The sequence below is a fragment of the Chiloscyllium plagiosum genome, unplaced genomic scaffold, assembly GCF_037043375.1.
Source record: "Chiloscyllium plagiosum isolate Xiang-an unplaced genomic scaffold, Cpla_swu_hap1 HiC_scaffold_15, whole genome shotgun sequence".
Classification (NCBI taxonomy): Eukaryota; Metazoa; Chordata; class Chondrichthyes; order Orectolobiformes; family Hemiscylliidae; genus Chiloscyllium; species Chiloscyllium plagiosum.
The window spans coordinates 38,131,735-38,150,583 of record NW_028270153.1 but is presented as its reverse complement, the minus strand read 5'-3'; positions in this window follow the sequence as shown (position 1 = coordinate 38,150,583).

Sequence of the window (18,849 nt, the reverse complement as noted above, 5' to 3'; positions counted from 1 at the left end):
TCCACGGTAAATACTGATGCAAAATACTCATTTAGTATCTCACCCACCTCCTGCAGCTCCACACAAAGGCTGCCTTCCTGATCTTTGAGGGGCCCTATTCCCTCCCTAGTTATCCTTTTGCCCTTGATGTATTTGTAAAAACCCTTTGGATTCTCCTTAACTCTGTTTGCCAAAGCTTTCTCATGTTCCCTTTTTGCCCGCCTGATTTCCCTCTTAAGTATACTCCTATTGCCATTATATTCTTCTAAATATTCAGTTGATCTATCCTGTCTATACCTGACATATGCTTCCTTCTTTTTCTTAACCAAACCCTCAATTTCTCAGTCATGTGTTCTCTTCCATCATCATTATGGGAGGTAATATTCACACAGTCATTAACCTTTAAACCAAATACTACAGTCCCTATTGATACTTAGCAGGACTTGGGCACATGCCAATACAATGCTTGTGAGACTAAGCCGACTGACTGAAAATCCATCCTTTGTTTTATTAACTGTCTTTTTTATGGAACATTTTGCAGAAAGTAATTACTGTAAAAAGTCATTAGAGATAATAATATTGATCATTTTATTTGACCATTATTACCCACTATAAAGTAATGGAAATAAAAATTTCCATATATATTTTCAGGATAATATGAAGTTACATAAACACAACTGAATTGTAAGACTATGTGCAAAGTTGTTTTCTTACCTATTTGAAATATGGCATACGATACAGACAAGACGCATTTTTGACAGGAAATTTATGAAGGAGGAAAATTTCTGTTTAAAAAAATAGTTTCATCTAATGATCCAACTGGGTACAATACTCATTCATTGTGAAAAGATGACTTGCATTATTGTGGGCAGCATAAATCCCTGACCATTTGTGAGAAAGACATATTCTATTACAGGTTAAAATCATTACTGTTTTGTAGTTTCATGCAAATTATGCAGATACAGTTCGTTCTGATGTAACACGATAATTCCATTCTCGTGCGATCTTGTGTTATAAGAAAATCATGCAATATCCACGCTATTTAAAATAATGGGGCTAGAATCATGTTATAGCTGATACAAAGGGGGAGGGTCACTCACGTTCTCCAGATAATGGTCTAAATTCTTCAATTTGCATTGAAGAAATACAGACAGCATGGTGGCATAGTGGTTAGCACTGCTGCCTCACAGTGCCAGAGACCCTGGTTCAATTCCCACCTCAGGCAACTGTCTGTGTGGAGTTTGTACATTCTCCCTGTGTCTGAGTGAGTTTGCTCCGGTTTCCTCCCACAGTCCAAAAATGTGCAGCTTAGGTGAATTGACCATGCTAAATTGCCTGTAGTGTTAGGTGAAGGTGTAAATGTAGGGGAATTGGTCTGGGTGGGTTGCTCTTCGGAGGGTCAGTGTGGACTTGTTGTGCCGAAGGGCCTGTTTCCACACTGTAAGTAATCTAATCTAAATGAGTGTTATAGCAGAACCAACTGTACTTGCATACATTAAACTTGAAGTTTAGTGCCGAAAGACAGGTGAACACTTGCCAGATTTTTGTTGCAAAAATATGCAGTAGTGCACAGGAAGGGGTAATTAAACTGGGATTGGTTTCTCTTTCTCAGGTCCACAGGTCTTGAAGATGTTGCCAAAAGGCAAAGTGCAAGAGATGTGTAATTGAGGAACAGATTAGAATGTGTGGCCTTTTGTCTGCTGCCTTGATGTAGTACTCAGCAGGGGATATTTAACATCATAGTTAATAATTTATGACTATTTGAGAACCAAACTTGCATTCTTTCCTCTGGAGTGCTTCTTTTTGCATATGCTTCCAAAGAGCTGCTTTTTGCGAATTCTGAAGAAACTGCCCAACTAAAAATGCATATTGAATAAAATGGACCATTATTCTTCCGTTGCCATGGAACAAGGAATAATGCTTGTAAAATCAGTAAAGAGTAAGTTCCCATAAGTTTCATTCTTGATTGTTTACATTATCATCATGAGTGGTTCTTGGTCATCTGTTATAGTCTAAATGTTACGTTTCATGCTGTCTCATTAAAAATATTGTGAAAGAGCGATCAAGTAACCTCTACAGCAAAGCAATACTGCAACAAAATGACTTCTGAACTCGGTCTATGGGAGGGTGTTGCCAGGTAGTAATATTTCTGTATACATACATGCAGTTTTCCGTACTTTTCTGTATTTATAAATGTATGAATTATTTGGCCCTTAAGCTTGTCCACCAGTTAATAAAGTCATGTTTTATTTGATTGCAGCTACAATTGCACATTCCAACCTATACCAGATTTTCCTTTGTCTCCTTTAATCATACATTTATCTATCTCTGCTTTGACAAGGTTTAATGACTCTGCTTCCACCCCTCTCCAAGGCCCTGTTCCAAAGGCTATCAATGCTCTGACAGAAGAAATTCTCCACAACTCCATTGTAAATGGGTGACTCTTCATTTTTAAACATATTGTAGGTTATGCCCTGGTTCTAGTCCCTTCCACAAGAGGAACCATCCATTCTTTCAGCATGCACCTTTCAAGTCCTCTCAGTAAGACTGTATCTTATCCTACTAAACTCCAATGGTTACAGGCTGACATGTTCAACCATTTATAAAATAATCCTCCAAATTCCTGGAATCAGTCAAGTGAACCTTCTCTGAACTGCTTCTAATACATTTATATCCTTTCTTAAATAAGGAGATCAAACTCTATAATGTACTCCACATGTGATCTGACCAATGCCCTGTACAAATCCCCTGCAAAACATCCCTTCTTTTATATTCTATTTCTTCTTCCAATAAATGAGAACCCTCTATTTGTCTTAAACTTGCAATATCCGCATATGAACAGTTTGTAACTCACTTACAAAGACACACGGATTCCTCCATATCTCAGAATTCTGAACCTCACTCCATTTAATAAAAATGCTGCCTTTCAATTCTTCCTCTCAAAGTGAACAAATTCACATTTTCCTGTATTAAACTCCATCTGCCAAAGTTTTACTCACTATCTTATCTATATTTAGATTTAGATTAGATTACAGTGTGGAAACAGGCCCTTTGGCCCAACAAGTCCACACCGACCCGCCGAAGCGCAACCCACCCATACCCCTACATTTACCCCTTACCTAACACTACGGGCAATTTAGTATGGCCAATTCACCTGACCCTGCACATCTTTGTGACTGTGGGAGGAAACCGGAGCACCCGGAGGAAACCCACGCAGACACGGGGAGAACGTGCAAACTCCACACAGTCAGTCGCCTGAGGCGGGAATTGAACCAGGGTCTCTGGCGCTGTGAGGCAGCAGTGCTAACTGCTGTGCCACCGTGCCGCCCACTAATGGCAAACTCTCTTCACAGCTGTTCTTCACAACTTGCTTTCCTACCTATCTTTGTGTCATCAGCAAATTAGCAAGCAAATTTTTGGTCACTTAATCCAAACATTGAAAACGTTGGGGGCTTTGATTCCTGTGGCATTCCACTCACTACATCTTGCCATTTCACAATGGCCCATTTATGTATGTTCTATATTTAGATTTCCTGCTGTCTAATCAATCCTGTGTCTTACTAATATGCCTCTCCATGACATCATCATTTCTTATTTTGTGTAATAACTTTGTTACAATTCACTGGAGTAGTGTGCTGAAAATAACCCCATGACAGATAAACAATTATGAACTGTCTACATTTGACACTGTTTGTTAAAACTCCAGTCCTCTTGTAAATCCTTTATACACAGGCACAGACAAGCAGATATAGTCATAGATAGTTTAAAAAAATCATGGATGTAATGGGCAGAAGGAAAGACAGGGAAGACAGTTCATTACTCCCTTCCATGTGGTTAACTAAGATGGTCTTTTGGTGTGTCAGAACATGCTGTTCCTTGATTCTCTTTCTCCTGATACGTTTACTTGCTTGTAGGAGGTATAGGGTTGCTGATTGACATTTAGAGAGTTTCTGATTACTGGTTAAGAGCACAGCTTACAGTAACTATTGAGAGCAAAATACACTGGCTTTCCTCAGATTTAAGGTTAATTTTTCACTACAAAGAAAAGGAAGAGAAAGTTTTTTTTTCTTGAAGTGATCCATTGATTTCTCCCAACTATTCACATCCCCAAGCCGTTTAGCTGCTTGGGAGCCCACCACATTGTTGTAGGCAGAAGGCCTTCGTCATTGATAACTAGTCACTAGTGACAGACTAGTGTTCCAGTTGTACACATCCCTTGGCTCCAGCTCATCTAGATGCTAAGCTCCTACTACTGTTTGAACAAGCAGCTGTGTAAACAGCACTGTTTTAGAAGATAGCTCACAGCTTGTCGATTGCGCTGTTTATGTCAGCAATTATTGCCCATTCCTAATTGTCTAGAAGGCAATTAATAGTCAACTACCACGTAGACCAGACAATAAGGATGATCGTCTCTAAGGACATTAGTGAACCAGCTGGATTTTGTGACAGTTGGTAATGGACACATGGTCTCCATTGTTTTTCCAGATAATCTTTATTTTTTTTAAAATTCAGATTTTACCATCTGCCATGGTGGCATATGAGTTCATGTCCCAGAACATTAATGTTGGATCCTGGATTACTAGATCAGTGACATTATCATGACACCAACTCCTCCCTGAAATGAGTGTCAGGTTACTTCTTTTAAAAAGTACAAAGATTCTTCAATAATACTTGGGTTTTAATACCATCCTCTTCTCATTTCAGTCCTCAATCAAAATACAGAAAAAGAAATATAGACTATACACCCTTTTATGTTACACCTTGTCAAATGCCTTCTCGACATATAAGTACAGCACATTGGCCAGCACCCCTTTATCCACATTGCTTGTTACTTGCTGAAATAATTCCAATTAGCATGTTTTTCTTTCACAAAAGCATGTTCATTAACCCTGATTGCACTGACATTTTTAAGTGACCACTATCACCCCCTTTTTAATAGATTCCAGCATTTTCCCAGTTAGAGATGTTAACCTGCCTGACCTGTAAGTTCGTACTTTCTGCCTTCCTCCTTTCTTAAGTAAACCTGACTGCAGCTTCAATTCCACTTTCCAACCTATGCCAGATAATCTTTGACTCCTTTGTTAATCACAAATTTAATTACCTCTAGTTTCAAAATGACTCTGCTTCCACCCTCTCTGAGGCACTGTTCCAAAGATTCTCAATCCTCTTTGAGAAGAAATTTTGCTTTTCCAATATGATAGAATCTTTGCAGCGTTTAAGCAATTTTGGAAGACAAAAGCCAATGCATGTACTATCTCAGTAGCTATTTCTTTAAAGACCAAAGCCCAACAAGGTGAGGGACTTGTCAGATTTTAGTTCTAATAATTCGCTAGGTACACTTCCCTAGAGATTGTAATTTGTTTCACCAAGACATATTTCTCTTGAAGTACATCAATAAAAATATCAATAAAAATGGTATTGCAATTACACTAACTGATACTGTCCTACAAACATCAGAATCAAGGGTCCCAGAGAAATGCCTTCATACTTGTCGAGTATCTGCTGTGAGGGTGCCAATATTTTGGGTGGGCTGTATTAAGTTAAGCAAGTACAATTTATTGCGTAAAAATTTATACTTATACCAAATAAAACATCGAAATGGCCAACGGAATTCTAAATGAAATTTTCAATTGCTTAGAGCATCTGTATGTCAGTACAGAGACACTGATCAGAGCACCATAAAGCAGTGAGGTGTAACATTATGGGGCCACTGTAGGGAATAATGGGTTGTGCAGCAAAAATCTTTATTTTGGAAATATAATGAGGTTTGCTACTAGCAAAGACAAGAAAACTATTAAATTGTCTTAAGTTATGCAGAAATCAAATGACAATTGGAATTCCAGTAAACCAGATTTAATAGTTTGATCTAAAGCCAAATGACAATTACTTTGAAATCCTTTGGGTCATCTATACAAAAAATAATGTATCGTTATTTCAAAATTAAATGTTACCTCTACACATAATATTTATTGCAAACATTATGTGACTTTGAGAGACTAAATTAGTTCCATATTATTGGGGTAAATCAATGAATTGTTTATAATCATGCTGTTAAGGCAATACTGTGATTTTTAAAGTCACTTTTTAAGCAGCAGTTCAATACATTTTTCAAAACTAAATCTAACCTGTGTTACAACCAGGTAATGAGGGGGTAACAGCTCCTCACTTTACAATTCCCTTTCAATTGGACACAGCAAGTATTTTCATTTTTCCAGCATTCAGCTTTTACACTCTAACTAAAAGATAGTTGTTTGGTGAAAGCAAGTGGAATTTTATTACCTCCCAACCCTGAAACAAAAACGTAACATCAAAAACTGGCTAAGAATTTAAAAATGGAGAGTCTAGTACAGACATGAACATATGTTATACAGCTAAATAGTCCTTAGATCCTTTCAGGTTAGTTTTTAACCCAAGATTACTGTTGGTTTATTGTTGATTAGTGTCCTCAATGATAATTAATCTGTAGACATCTTTGCATTCTCAGTGAATGGTTATTTTCCAAATTTGCCATATCACTAGGCATTACATTTCAAAATGTTAAGAAAAACAATTAGGAAGAGAAAGAGTTCCAACTCTCATTTTCACAAATTCAGTTTTCTTTCTCTCTACTTTATTGCCCAAAAATTAGCCATTGAAATATAGATAAGTGTGTATTTTCTGTGTCCATTGTCTTCCCAAATTGGCTGACTGGCAAGCGAGCATTTCATGTCCTGATTACAAGAGATTATCATGCATATGTAAATTAAACAAGATTTGGAGATGCCGGTGTTGGACTGGGGTGCACAAAGTTAAAAATCACACAACACCAGGTTATAGTCCAACAGGTTTAATTGGAACCACTAGCTTTCAGAGCTCCAGTCCTTCACCTTATGAAGGAGCGTCGCTCCGAAAGCTAGTGTGCTTCCAATTAAACCTGTTGGACTATAACCTGGTGTTGTGTGATTTTTAACTAAATTAAACAAGAGTTACAAATTCCCTGACACTGACTCAATTGCTTGGTTTTGATGTATTTAGCTAGAACAACAATTTCAGTGTAGGCAGTTTTGTTTATTGCACAGGGTTCTCCCAAACCTTGCCCTCACCTATCGTCAAGTCACCAGAGCTAGCATACTGCGTCCATGTTTCCCCCAGTTTACAAAAGCATTTTACTCCATGAAAGGTCATAGATATAAAAATCATATGATGGGAATGTAAATTTGATCATCCATATTATGCTTATAATGTGTATTAAATGGCATTGAAAGCTGTAATCATTTAACTTAATAGAAGGGTCTTCAAATTTTATACTCAACGAATAAATCTAACTTTAAAGTCTTCAAATCACAATCTGATTTTAAATGGTTGAAACACTTTTACCACCAGAATTAGAAGTCACAGTATTGCGAACAGAGTTAAAAATCACACAACACCAGGTTATAGTCCAACAGGTTTATTTGGAAGTACCAGCTTTTGGAGCGATGCTCCTTCATCAGCTAACTAATGGGGCAGGATTAAAAGACACAGATTTATAGCAAAAGTTCATAGTGTTATGCAACAGATATGATATATTGAACAAACCTAGACTGCTTTTAAGTCTTTCATCTTTTAGAATGGGTTGCAGGTATCGATTCATTAATATGTAAATCCCAGAAATTCTTTCAAGTCACATTCTCGAGATAACTTAAGGTTTTATAGAAAAAGGTAACATTTCAGCTCAGATAGTGCATTAAAGGTGTAAGGTTAGAGTCTATCTGTATCCCAATCTTGAGTCAGACTAGTTCTATTTCCAAAGTAGGAATTTATAAAATGTCACATGGATTATAAAAAATATTGAGTGCCTAAAGATTGTGTGCATTTCAAACAAAATAGAATTCTGTAAATGCAACTTCACCTGAAGGTGCCGAAGGATGCCCTCATTAGAACAGAATACGATGCTCAACTCATTGATCGCCAGTTCCGACGTGCCACAGTGAGAAACTGTAATGACCTCCTCAGGAGACAAACACAAGCTGCAACCGATAGGGTACCCTTCGTTGTCCAGTACTTCCCGGGAGTGGAGAAACTACACCATGTTCTTCGCAGCCTGCAACACATTATCGATGAGGATGACCTCCTCACTAAGACCTTCCCTCCGCCTCCACTTCTCGCCTTTAAACAACCACTAAACCTTAAACAGACCATTGGTCGCAGCAAATTGCCCAGCCTTTGGGACAACATTGACCACAACACCATATAACCCTGTCTTGGCAATCATTGTAAGACGTGTCAGAGTGTTGACACGGATAATACCATTACATGTGGGGACACAATGAACTATGTACGTGGCAGGTACTCATGTGGCTCGACCAACGTTATCCATCCTATACGCTGCAGGCAAGGATGCCCTGAGGCATGGTACACTGGAGAGTCAAAGCAGATGCTATGACAACAATCGAATGGACACTGTGCAACAATCGCCAGACAAGGATGTTCCCTCCCAATCAGAGAACACTTCAGCGTCAGGGACATTCAGGCCTTGGATCTTCGGGTGACTGTCCTCCTCGGTGGACTTAAGGATAGGCAACAACGCAGAGTGGCTGAGCAGAGGCCAAGTTCGGTACTCATGAGAGTGGCCTTAACTGAGACCTTGGGTTCATGTCACACTACAGGTGACCCCACTGCACTATAAACTCTCACACACACAGTCACACACACCTTTACATACTTACACACTCACGCAATTCCTCTCTCATACACGCTCTGTTTTTCAGACACCCACACATGCATCCCCTACACACTCACCCACATGTGCACTCTCTTACAGGCTTATACTCGGCACACTTATACACACATTCACATGCACATGCATGCACTCACACTGTCACCCATGCACACACACACACTCCCTCTCCCTCACATGCACACACACTCATATAAGTCTATAGGGTGAATTTGCATTTGCAGGATTATAATTGCAGATCCATATTATTTTGTTCAAAAAGTACACAATCTGCAGGCAATCAATCCATGTGACATTTTATAAATTCCTACTTTGGAAATTGAACCTGTGACACTCAAGATTGGAATACATACAGACTCCAAACTCTCACTTTTAATACATTGTCTGAGCTGAGATGTCACTTTTTTTTAATATAAAACCTTAAGTTATCTCGGGAATGTGACTTGAAAGAAGTTCTGGGATTTACATGTTAATGAACCAAAACCTGCAACCCATTCTAAAAGATGAAATACTTAACAGCAATCTAGGTTTGTTCAATACATGGTATCAGTTGAATGACACTATGATCTTTTGCGATAAATTCTATGTCTTATGGTCCTGCCCCATTTTTAAATTTGTCCACCCCAGTCCAACACTGGCACCTCCACATTATTGTGAACAGGACAGCAACATGATGTCGGGGAGGGTTATAATGAGTGTTGAGAGAAACAGTAAAAAACGAAGGCAAGAAAACACTGAGGAAATCATAAAGGGTAAGGGATGTTGATAGAAAGAGAACACTCAAAGTATAAAAAACAGACCAGGAGGAAAATTGCTTTAAAAAGAGTAAGATTGACAAGCAGACAGGCATGTTCAATCAATTCCAGATTGTTATTAGGAAATTATGTAATTGCATTAATCAATTTGTGATTTAGACTGAAGTTGGATGTGAGAGAGTTACATACCCAGTTGCAAGTTATTTTGAAATGATAGATTAGAAAACGATAGAGGGCAGGAACAGTATTAATCAAAGATTCCACTGCAGCACTCGACTATTGAGAAATGGAAAGGAAACCGTTATGGTGTTGTATTAAAAGGTAGTATGCCAAATACTAGAAATGAGAAACAGAAAAAGATATGCAGACCGATTAACAAGTATGAAGAACATCTTGGCTACAAAGTAAGTGACTTTAACTAGCCAAAAAGGAACATCTGATTGCAGAGACATTAAAATAATTAGGCTCAATATAAAAATTGAAAATGAAAATGTTCATTCAAAGACACACTGACTTGACTGGAAGAAAAGTTTATTTTAATAAGATAAAAATGGAACTTATCCATATGAATTAGGAAGAAAATTGGCAGATAAAACAAGTAAGGAGAAACTTTCAAACAAAAGTTGATTAGCATAAAAAACTTCGCAAGCAGTAAAGGCATGTTCAATCAATTCCAGATTGTTATTAGAAAACAGTAAAGGAAATGAAGCAAAATGCGGAGGCCAGGGAATGAATAGAGAATTTACAATAACATACAAAAAGATGGCTGATTAAAAAAAAACTAAGGCTCATTAAAGATATTCCAGTAGTTTAGAAAATATAGAGAGGATGTAGATGAGGAAATTAAAATGGTCAATATTGGAAACCGATATGAGGGAAACAATGAAAGATTTTCTAAACACAAGAGTGAAATTAATCTTCAGCATGGTTCAATATGTGGCAGACAAGTGCAGTAAATCTTATCTCAACATCGGGAGCAACTTGTGCCATCCTTAATGTTTTTCACAAGTGTCATTGCAAAATCCTTACTAGGCGGTGACAAGTTCTTAGTTAGCAGTGATTATTGCTTGTTAACTGTATTGTTATCAGCCCAATTCACCTCTTTAGTATTTAGTTTCCCATGTTTCCCATGCCAGGCAAGCATACCAGAGCAAGCATTTGGCAGTTTCAGCTCACTGCTTGCTCTGAATAACCTCCACATTGGATATCAGGCACCAACTTTCAGGGCACAATCCAACAGCACATGCCACAAGCAACCCGCATCCATGGATATTGGCATTTAATGTATGGCATCATCCAGGAACCATCATGGCACATTCCCAATCCACTTACAGGCCGCTTCTGCACACAATGATGCATCTTGAATTGCACCAGCAACTACCATTGTAATGTTGGAACAAGAACACTGTTCCCAGGGGAACACATACCCAGATCATGGAATAGTTAGGTGGTTTGTTTTTGACTGACTTGGCAGAGACTTGATGGGCTGAAGGGCCTTTTTCTATGCTGTACACCTGAAAGTCTCTGAGACTTTATCCTTTTGTTCTCAAATACATTTCACTTTTGCACACCTCTCTGACTTCATGGAAACAGATGTATCAATGAACAATGTCATCCTCATCATTCGGAAAACCAGCACATCACAATTTCATATTTCTTGCTGAAATTTCCTAGCTATATGGAGAGATCTTTGGAGTGGGATGGAGGAATGATAGCTCTCCAATGCTGTCACTTGTTTGTTTGCTTTTCTTTGAGGTAGCTTCTCCTGCCAACAGCAATACGTAGTTAATTAACATACTAAAGCGTGCATTAGCACTTATTTTAGTATTTCAATGAATCTTTACAAATGATATATTTGTTAGGTCTGTTAGGTCCCCAATAATATATCAAATATCAGACACAACTTCACAGTTGGAGTTCTGTGTGCCATCATATGATTTTGCACATTCATATATAAAGGAGCAGTATAATATGCACCACGTCTAAAGCAAATACACTCATCTGCAGCCATTTCCTCTGCAATCTGATGCCCCTGACAGTTCTGACACTTGGTGGACCATTAGGTGAGTATTTCTACTTTGTGGTGCCCTTTCGTTCCCCAACGGACTGAACCTCACTTACCTCTTGCAGTGGGGCTGTTAATCAATCCTTGGGTCAGCGTCTCTGATTGACTCTCTTTCATCCGTATGTCACCCACCATTCCTAATTGGCTATAAATGGTCCCAATGCACACAGGAAAATTCAGCCCATTATGTCCAGCCTTGGATATGCTAATTTAAAAAGGATGTCAAGGCCTTTCAGAGGGTGCAGAGAAATTAGTGAATAGAAGGATTGAGAAGAAAACAGAGAAGCCTGTAGCCATTTCCTGGGAAGATTAAATGGTTTCAGTACATGCTACATAAAGCTAAGAAACACCATCCTGTCAGTAAAATTGCCTTCAACTTCAAGTGGCAAACTTCAATATCTATAAATGTCAGTTCAACAGTTTATCTGTCAAGATGGTTCAGAGTCCCTCATTCAATGATATAAGTTAATTAAAAGGTAGCTGAGTGAATGAAATACCAGTGTCTGTTCTTTAATGAGTCATGCAAGAAAAATGCAAATAGGCACTTTGTATCCAGGATGTGGTTGTTTACTTGATCTTTCTGGTTAATGCACAGATTATTCAGAATTATTAAGGCCTATAACAATGCAAACAAGTAATTTGTGAACAATAGCAAAAACATTGACAAATGCTATGATATATACCAGCTGAAATTTGGTGGTGTTAACTGAACATTGATTTTCAACCCTAAAGGGTCTTGCGATTTTGTCAAATGTGAATTACCAGAGAAAAGTTACAGGATTCAGCATTGGTCCAGATTTGGCAATTATAATGACAGAAAAATTGTTAGCTTTGCCATTGTTAATTACTTCAGAGAAACTGAAAACTGAGTTTGTACATGTGCAGTTAAACTTCAGTTAAAATCCAGAAGCTGCTGTCAGAAATTCAGAACTTCTCCAGGCGGGTGTGTTGTTGAGATTCTCTTAAATGTAATCAATTAGAAATGGTGAAAATTTCCAATTTTCTGTTCTTAAGCCTCACACTAAAAAGCTTTGAAAAAGTTGTACTTTGTTGAATAAGGTATAACATTTTTATTACTAAATCTATATTAACACTGCTGAAAAGAACTTAGCCGGTCCGAAAGAGAAATGATCTATTTGTTGACTATCAGATTTGTGGATTTTGAAAGAATAATAAAATCTACATGTTTTAAAATATTTTTAGAAGTTTTTTACATTAATCCATTCGTATACTCTAATCAATTATTACCCTATCTGTAATTAGTACAGGTATCATTGGATAGTGCTTCCTAGTCTTCCTAGTTAACTCAAATATTTAACTGCAGCAGATTTGAGATATATTATCAATCCTTTTTTTAGATTAGATTCCCTACAGTGTGGAAACAGACCCTTCGGCCCAACCAGTCCACAATAACCTCCAAAGAGCAACGCATCGAGACCCATCTCCCTCTGACTAATGCACCTAACACTATGGACAATTTAGCATGGCCAATTCACCTGACCTGCATATTTTTTGGTATGCGGGAGAAAACCAGAGCATCCAGAGGAAACCCACGCAGACACAGGAAGAATGTGCAAACTCCACACAGACTGTTACCTGAGGCTGGAATTGAACCCAGGTCACTGGTGCTATGAGGCTGCAGTGCAAACCACTGAGCTACCATGCCAACTTCATGTTCACTCTTCTGATTGAGACCTACAAAGATCATTTGTTCTATAAATATACTTCTTCAGTTGTTGTGGTTCTGTTCGCCGAGCTGGAAATTTTTGTTGCGAACAGAACCACAAAACGAGCACCCGAGCTACAAATCTTCACCCAAACTTTGAATACTTCTTCAGCTTAAAAATCTGCTTGTGTCCTCATTCAATTAGTCTTCTGTTTTTGCTTTTTTCTATACAATACTTCCTTCAGTCTGGCCATTCTTGCATCCAAGTAGACCAAAGAGGTTGACCAAGTCCTGCTTTCAGCTCCACTTTCAATCCTGTGACATTCTGCGCAATTTGGGAACAGAGATCTTCTTTCCCTTCTGTACATGGCCCATTTTGTTCTGAAATTGTTTCTTTCCAACCACTGAACTCCATGCTCAAGGTCATCCTAGGAACTTGGAACAGAAGTGGTCCATTCAGCCCCTCAAGTCTGTTCTGCCATTCACTGAGATTTTGATTGATCCCTCAATACCCTTGCTTAACAAAAGTCGCCAACTGATCCAGAATTCACTCCTGATTTTGGAAAAGAGTTCCATACCTCTAACACCTTTTTGTGTAGGATTGCTTCGTAACATCTCTTTTAAACGACCTGAGCCTAATTCTCAGACTATGCCCATTAGTGCTAGAATCCCCAACTAGTGGAAATAGTGTGTCTTTATCTACCCTGTCTTGTTAACATTTCGAAGACTTTGGTCAGATTACCCCTTAACCTTCTAAACTTTGGAGAAAACAGGTCTAATTTGTATAATCTCTCCTCATAACTTAATCCCTGAAATCCAGGTATTATTTTTGTAAACCCATGTATACTCTCTCAAAGTGCTGCTTTATTTCAGCACTAACATGGCACTGAAACATATAAATTACTTTATTCATTTGTATGGTTGACAAAATGTCTGTTTGGCTTGATGACAGTATCCTATTTAGTGTAGAAATCCATTTGTGTGTTTACTGCAAAGTAGCAGTATTTGACAGATGGCTTCTGTTGTTGAAATTTTGAGACACCTTTGCCTTCCAGGGTAACCCGAGGCAAACTGGATGCCGTTCAGACCCAGAAGTAGTGCCGTAGGCCTGTTCATGATGGGAGATGTATCAAAAAGTTTGAACAACAAGTGAAGCTAGCAATCTCACATAACTCCTTTGCAGCAAACACACAAGTAGATTTCTACCCTAACAGGATGCTGCCACCAAGTCAAAAAGATATTTTGTCCACCATAAAAATGAATAATGAAATATGTGATATGAGTTTCATTGCTAGTGTGATAGACCAGGTACACCCACCACATCGAACAAAATGTCCTGTTGATATTTGCAGTGACAGAATGCTGCTTATATTTAACCAGTTCATGTCTGCGAGCCTTAGAACACAATGTCCAACAATAGATGTGATTCTGCTATTGGTCAACATTTATTAAATAATCTGGATTGTGCTAAGAATTACACTGGCAACCAATTCAAAACTGTCAGTCATGCTCACAGTGTGACGCATTTATTTGTGCTAGATACTACAAACGTGTGCTACATTAACACATATGACCCTGTTGAAGTTTTATTCCTGTTTAAGGAAAAGGGATTTGTATATGCATTGCATTTTTTTCATTGGGAAAATTGAGTCATGGAGACTGCCAATGCCTACATTACTCCCTTGGCAGCATCCTGACCAATCAGAGACTATCTTCCTGGTCTGAGAATTCCTGTTAACTGTCCCTGAAAAATGTATTTGCCAATGATGGCCCAATCAATCAGTATCATCTTCGCATGCAGCATATTTTGATTTTCGCTGTCAAGGTTTGCTTTATTGTGATCCAGAATTCTGTGTGTCAGTTCCGATTAATGCAAATGAAAACCTTTGACTCTCTGTCTCCTTTAAACAATATTTGAGAACTTTTAAACTAGCTGTTGGATTATTTCTTCTGCTCTTTGGCTTTTTAAGACTTCTTTTTGTCCTTGACTTATTCACAGAATCATCCAAACTTCTAAATAATTACAATGTAGCTTAAGCTCATAAAGGACTCTGCCCTGTACCAAACACATCCCCTTTAAGATGAGTGGGCTGCCTTTACGTAGGAGCAGCCAGTCCCCTGCTGATGCTTTCAGTCAATGGACAATGTGGGGAGTACTGGCTGCAAGCCACAATCATGTAAAACAGCAGGCAGCATCAATGTAACATTATTTGCAATGTAATGAACAGGTATGGGTTAATTGCATATTACAATCCCCATGCTGTTTTCGGCAGCTATCCAACTTCAATCCCTTAATGTGCTAATAACTATTTTAATTAAGGTGTTAACCTATTTATTTTCAGTGGGTAATGCCTGTGTAAAAATAGCAAAGCCAGGAATGTAGTAAAGCACACCCAATGTCTGTATAATGAAATCTCCAAACGAGATTTCCAACTTTTGCTTTTCTTATCCATCAGTAATCCTTGCTGATGCGCTCTGCGACATTTACAGAAACAACCCTCCTGCTGTTCCTAAAGCAGAGTTACAAAACATAGGATCGGAAAGAGGCCATTTCGTCCCTCACTCTGTTCTGCTCTTCAATGAAATAATGGTTGATCTGTGACTCAATGTCATATTTACCAAACATTTTTGTCATAACATACACCTATCAATCACAGATTTAAGATTAATTATTAACCTAACATAAATTCTCATTGAAGAAAAAGTTCTAATCTTCTAGTACATGTTGTACAATGAAATGTCTCCTAATTTCAAACCTGAAAGTTCTGGCTCTACATTTTAGACTATGTCCCCTGGTCCTTGACTCTCCAACCAATGGGAAATTGTTTTTTCTCCAGCCACCCTACCTCTTAAAATTTTGAAATCTTGGACTTCTTAAACTCTAAATTTCAGAGACCCTAGTTTGTTTAAAATTTCCTTTGCACCTAATTTTTTGGAGTCTGTGTTGTTTTGTTAAATTATTTGGCACTCCCTTCCAGACCAGCATATCATTCCTGAAGCATGGTGCCCAGAACAGCTGACACTCCTCCTACTGTCGATACATATGAGTTTGTATAGCTGAAATGTGTCTTTTTTCTACATTATTCTTTTTGTCTTGATTGACAAAGCCAGAATTCTGTTATGCTTTCTGACTCTTCTGTTTCTGCTTGTGACTTCTTCAATGACCTACGTATGTAGACACCCATGCTTCTTTGGATGTTCAATGCTTCTTGCTTTACCCAATGCAAAAAGAAATCAGTTGTACCTTCTCTAGATGAAACGGGGTGCTCTCAAACACTTGCTTGCATAGAAATCCAAGTATTGCAGATCAATGTTTCTTTGTACGTTAATGGGCTGAATCTTCTTTCTTTGGCAAAGTACAAGTTGAGTTGAGTTTTCGGAGGGAGTCTTGCTGTAAAGCCTGCAAGATTATCCTGCCAGCCCTCTTTTTCACACATTCCACCGCTCATGTAGAGAGCCAGCACATTGAACTTTGCCCCTAACTGTCCTCCTTGAATTAGAACCCTGACATTACAGCTTAATGATGCCCACCCTGCTCCGTTACACTCACGTTAAGGAGACTACAGTAATGGTCACTGCCAGTACAGATAAACCCTCTTCTCACAACTATCATCCCCTCTGATGATGTTCCAAATATCCCTATAAATTTTGAGGCTTGCCTCTCTCATCTCCACAAATGTTTTTTCCCCTCAATCTTGAATCTCCCACCTTTTTGGCATTGGACATCTATCATAAACACACACACACACACACACTCACACTCACACTCACACTCACCAGCCTCTAGACATGACACAACACTGAATGCTGTGCTTGCAGCTTCCCCTGACTATTGATTCTGGCCCTACAGGACTAGCTGCTACAGACTGCACCATGGATAGCATGAATGTTCAGGTAGGTTCAAGCTGTGCAACTGCTAAAAGAACAAATAAGCAGTCCTGAGATGTTGGCTAGCCCAATCTGTGACCTGGGCACCTACCCGTACATGCAAGGTTTTCCTGTTGTAGCCTTTCAATATGAATTGCTGGCACACCCTGCAATATAAGCCTCTGCTTCCTAAACAGGCTGAAATGATTGGACAGGTGCCATGATGGTCATGAGGGTTTGGCAAGTGTTGGAAGCCAATATCCATGCATGTGATGTGTGTATGGCTGATGCCCATGTATTGTGATGCTGTATGGTCCTAACATGAACATTCTTCAGAGTAAACAGCAAGTTGAAGTCACCAAACACCCCCTCGGATTTCCATGTTAAGATTTCTCAATACCAGCTTGATTGGTGCATTTGGTAAGATGTTCTATATTGCGAAGTAATATTACATCATTAGTGGGGTGAATTGGATCATTAAAAAATGTTCAGCAAGCAACAATCCCCATTGGTTGGCGACCTTCCATTTCCTACCAAGAAACTTGTCACCCTGGTCAGCAGGAGCATAAACGATAGTGCAAGATACTCTTGACATCATTTGCCTGATTTCTCATCGAATTCTACCCAAAATCTTGTCAAAGCTCACATCACTCAAACCCTTATACACTTCCAGTCAATGCTTCCATTTACTCTGTTTACAAGCTTGCCTATCTTTACGCTATTGGCAAACTTAGTTTTATGAATCTCTAGCCCATCATGTAAGTCATTATTGAATTAAGGGAATAGTTGAGGCCCCAGCTATTCATGTGGGATACTCTTGTCTTATCCTGCCTGTTATAGCATCTGACTATGATTTCTACTCTCTGTCCCAGCTCAGTCTGTTTCTTAACCAAGTCAATAATTTGCTTTCAGTTCCTTGAGCTTGAGTTTTAGCTAACAACCTCTTTTGAAGGTCTTTATCAAATACATTAAGAAGTCAACAAAAATAATATCCATAAGGATTCCCTTGTCCACCATGTTAATCTCTTCTTCAGAACATTCGATAGGTTAATCAAGCAGAAGCCGTCATTTACAAATCCTTGCTAGTTGCCTCTGATCAACAGAAAAAGTCACTTTTTTTCTTAGCTATAAACTCTAGCAATTTCCAAATAGCAGGTGTTCAACTTGGTCTATATTATTTGCTTTTCCTCTCTCGCTTTCATTAAGTTGAAAGGAATATAACACAATCATTGAATTTAAAGGAATGAAATGCAAGTCAAATCCAGAAGATTATACTTTGGGCTAGTGATGGGTGGATGGCTGGGTGGCATATCAATGAGATGACATGAATTGCATGGTTGCCTGAACTGTGTCAGCAAAGTGCTAATGAGGTAAATATAACATTCCCTTTATAATGATTGCCTAGAAATATTGAAGCAAATATTGATTCAAAGATATTCCTCAAAATTCAGGAAGTTACAATTTTGGCAAGTGCAAGATTTTAAATAATTGGATTAGTGGCTCAATGTCTATAATTCATTTCGATGATGCTACAGTGGGTCTTTACTTAGATTTTCTACTTCGGGAATTTGGTTTGCTGATGGATTTGGTCCAAAAATTTCAGTTAATAATGGCCTCACTCCAGGAATTAATTTTCAGCTGGTCTTGGTATTAAGCTAATTCTCTATTGGTCTGACCACAATCCTTGAAACATCTTAATATTTTCTCCTATCAAAATCAAATTTCCACCGGATCATTTATTTTTCTTTATCATACTTTCCTAACTCTAAATCTCAGTCAGGATAAAAGACAAGTTTGACTGAGGTGTAAAATGGGGGAG